Consider the following 4,667-nt stretch of genomic DNA (forward strand, 5'->3'; position numbering starts at 1 on the left):
ACTAGAAAAAAAATATGGACTATTACAACAGAAGGGTGAAACTCAGGCGACTCAACATAGGCGACCTCGTCCTGCGCAAAATCCCCCAGCGACCAGAGATCCTACTCAACGAAAACTCAACCCCACATGGGAAGGACCATACCGAGTCTTTCATTACTCCAGACAAGGTAGCTACCGCCTAGAAACCCTAGACAGACAAAGACTCCCGAGGCCATGGAACATTGAACACTTAAAGAAATACCATCAATAGACGTAACAATTAAATGTATTCATTATTGAAATCAATAAAGAAGTTATTCAACTAATGTTTCTCTGCGAGCAGGTCTTTTTGATTATAAGTTATCGACGATGACAAGATCCCTAAAAGGGTGTAAGTCACAAGAAGCCAAAAATGGCTAAGTAACAAGATTCCACCTTGACAAATGTAAGTTACTAACGAGGACAAGATTCCTGAAAGGGTGTAAGTCACAAGAAGCCAAAAATGACTAAGTAACAAGATTCCGCCTTGACAAATAAGTTACTGACGAGGACAAGATCCCTGAAAGAGTGTAAGTCACAAGAAGCCAAAAATGACTAAGTAACAAGATTCTGCCTTGACGGATAGAAGTTACTAACGATGACAATATCCCTAAAAGGGTGTAAGTCACAAAAAGCCCAAAAATGGCTAAGTAACAAGATTCCGCCTTGACGGATATAAGTTAATGACGAGGACAATATCCCTAAAAGGGTGTAAATCACAAAAAGCCCAAAAATGGCTAAGTAACAAGATTCCGCCTTGACGAATGTAAGTTACTGACAATGACAATATCCCTAAAATGGTGTAAGTAACAAAAGCCCAAAAATGGCTAAGTAACAAGATTCTGCCTTGACGGATATAAGTTACGAACGAGGACAAGATCCCTAAAAAGGGTATGAGTCACAAAAAGCCAAAAATGGCCGAGTAACAAGATTCCGCCTAGACGGATGTAAGTTACTGACGACTAAAAGACTCTTAAATGAATATAAAGTACTGTCGAGGTACCAGTTATGAGAGATTCGTCAAGTGCACAACATGGGCGATTACGTCACCAGCATATCTCAAACTAAAGAACGTGTAATCACGAATGCAAGTAAGCGTAGAGAAGTAAGTTAAATTAAATTAAAGCCTGAAACGGATTGGTAAATCACCATTGTTTTTACAACTAAAAGCCCATAAACACTAAGGCTAAAAATATTGTTTCCAAAATAGATAGAAAGTAAAATTGTTCAGAAATTAGATTTACATAACTGCCTAAAACATAGAGGGCATCCCAAAAAGAAAGAAATTTTTGTCAAATATCAGGTCTGGGCAGCACCATCGTTAGCAGGAGCATCGTCAGCGGGAGCGTCGTTAGTAGGAACATCCACAGAGGCGTCAGGCTCAGTAGTAGAAGATTGAGCAGCCTCGTCTGCAGCCATCTCTTGATCCACCTCCTCCAGGTCCAGCCTTTCCATATTCACTCCAGAAGGGTGCTTCATAAGGTATCTTCTCAGGAGTTCAAAACCCTTAAAATACCAACTAAGGAGCACAGTGTTGTACTCGTCAGTGGTTTGAAAGGCTTCACCAGACCTGGCAGCTATGGTCTTAAGACTCTCCTTGGCTCCAAGAAGCTGCTCGTCCGTCTCCGTAGTCAATTGGCGCTCAACCCTAAGGTCGTTGTTCAGCTTCTTAACCTGCTCCTTCAAAGTATTGGTCTCACCCATGGAGGCAATAAGGTCCTTCTTCAGCGTCGAGTTCTCCGCCTCCAAAACTTCCATCCTAGACGTCATAGATGCCACCTTAGCCTCCTGAGTAAAATACTCAAAGGAAAGATGTAGACTCTCCCCTAACACCTAAAAAGAAGGTAAAAGACGTCAGTCAAAAAAAAAAAAAAAAAAAGAAAGATATCCAAGACAATATACCTAGACGAGCTTATAAACATAACGAGCCGCAACCTCACTGAAAGGGACGCCAGACAAAGCCCTCAAGTCCCCAGACATCACTACCTCGTGGGCCCGGTCCACGGCCATCTTCTCGTCATTCCAAATGGTAGACGAGCGAGAGACAGTTTTCTCCTTCTCCTTTTTAGACAACCGCGGCCTTTTGGAGACGGGAGTGCCACCTATTTCTTCCACGGATGTCGTAGGAGAAGTTGTCCTCGTCATCTCACCCACGAAAACAATCGGACGGACAGAGGGAGTTAGAGTAGCATGGCCTCCCTTTCTAGTGACGCGCACTGTCTTCTTTCCCAAATTCGACAGGGGTTCATCTTTCTTTGATCTCATATTTGCGTAAAGATCTTTGTTAAATTTGGTCGTCATTTCTGCTAGAAATGAATACTTGTCAAAAAAAAAAAAAAAAAGGTTCCGACGAGTTTAACACTTACTCTTTTTCCCTTCAATCTCAACGTTGCGCAAGACAAAGGAAGACGGGTCCGGACCAAGATGGTAGAAGGCAAGAGTCCGCGGATTTACCAAGTCCTCCCAGCTCTCATTTGTCTTGGCGTACTTAACTGCTTGCTCAACCCATGCCTTATACCTGCCCTTAAGTCTAGGTCGTCTTTTCACTGCGAAAGAGAAAGGATTAAGAGGTTAGTGACGGTAACAACAAATGCAGCAGAACTAAAGCAACAAAAAGAAATACTAACACACCTAAAGTCGGGGTTCCCTACCGATGAAGCAACCTCAAAATGTCACCCCAATCTTGGTTGGAAGGGGTCTCAAAATCATCCCTGGACACAAAGAAAAATCTTGATTTCCAGCACCTGAAGGACGAAAGTAACCCTCTAACAATCCTAGTCCTCCTCTCCCAAGGTACCAACTCGTAGTATCCATATTCTTTGGATTCTTTCAAACGATATAGGTGGACGAGCTCACCTACTTTGATCATATCCCCGTTAGCAACTAACCATATTTCTATACAGTTAACCACTATCCTCTATGAATTGGGCATTAGCTGCCCAGGAGCAATCCCAAAATGATTTAAAAGCTCCATCACGAGGGGATGGACGAGAAATCTAAGTCCACAAGTGAAGGTGGCCTCGTAGAAGTACACCTCACCTGGAAAAAAGTGACAAGCTCTATCCTCGTCACTGGGCCGACGAACGCGAACCCTCTCTGAAAACTGAAACCTATCCTTGAATCTACTCACCGTTTCAGCGTCCAACCCACAGACCTCCTCAAGAGCATGAAAAGCCCTAACCACCCGAGGACTAGAGACGGCGGTATCCCTCTCCACTGAATCACCACTAGACGATAACCCCGTCTCGAGATCACTAGACCTAACTTCAAACATCGTCTTTTTCCCTCTCTCCTGACCCTCGAACCAGTCAATTGATTGCCATATTAAAGGCAACAATTCAGTCAATACTACACTCAGACCACTACCCTCAAAAACAAAGCTTTCAAGACCTAGAAAAGTGCCTAAAGACCCCCCTAAACGTGCGAAAAGAAAAGAAACCGAGAGGCAAGCAACTCTAACCTCAGAGTTACTAACCATGAAAAACCCAAAAAGAAGCACAGGGAAGAACAATACAACTAAACCCTAGGGAGATCGAAAGAAAATAGAAAGAAAAAAGGAAAGGAAAAGAAGGAAATTAGAAACACTACCACAGTAAAACGACGAAGGAAAACACGAGAAAAGAAGGAGAACATACCTTGAACAATGGCGGACCGAGGAAGCACTGCTAAACAGCACACCAATTCGAAGAAGAATAGCAGAAGAAGGCTAATAGAGGAGAAGTAATGATTGAAGATTTTCGAAAAGTGAAAAGAAAAAATAAGGAGAGGAAGAGTTTAAAAACAAAGGCTCGAAAAACGGAAAGACCAACGGGAAACCCAATAGTCCCACTAGTTGGAGCATTAACTCCACCAGTCAACACGTGCCATGTATGCCATGATCTATGGAGCGCCGCCACTTCGCACTTAATACGGAGCAAAACCCCAAAAGTCATTTGCAACATGTAACTCTTCACATTCTATCAGGGACGGACCCAGGTAGAGGGCTAAGGGGGCCCAAGCCCCCCCTAGGTCCAAAATTTTTTTTTTAACAGGTTAAATTTTTCATAAAAAAAGAACATATAGGCTTGGGCCCCCTTGTTTTTTAGCTCAAGCCCCCCCTTCCTGAATTCCAAGCCCAGCCAGCCAGCCAGCCCAAGAGGCAAGAGCCCATGACCCTTGTAAAAAAAAAAAAAACTCAGCAGTAAACCTAACGGAGAAAATGGAAGGAAGAAGGAAAAATAAAAAGAAAGGGAACAGAGATAGTGAGGTGAGACAGAGAGTGAGAGCGATAGAGAGGCGAGACTACCAACGCCACGCCAACACCGACGCGAGACGGCGAGAGTCGACCCAGTACGGACTGCCCCACGCCGATGCCGCCATCATCACGCTCAGCTGTCGCCGCTACCCACGCGAGCCCCATCTTGCCGCGCTACCAGTTGCTCAAGCCTTCACAGGTATTTAATCTATGATCCTTTCCTAGTTTCCTTCAAAACCTAAAAAATAAATAAAATGTTTGTGCTTGCTTGTGGAGTGTTTGTGTTTTTATTGAACTGATGATGAGTGATGAAGATGAACTAATTATTGATGTTGGTGATTGTGATTCTGTGAATTGAATCTATGTTGATTGTTGCAGCATGTGGTGTTTTTTTTTTTTTTTTTTTTTTTTTTGG

Source organism: Quercus suber, unplaced genomic scaffold (genome assembly GCF_002906115.3).
Source record: "Quercus suber isolate HL8 unplaced genomic scaffold, Cork oak 2.0 scaffold_995, whole genome shotgun sequence".
NCBI classification, from domain to species: Eukaryota; Viridiplantae; Streptophyta; class Magnoliopsida; order Fagales; family Fagaceae; genus Quercus; species Quercus suber.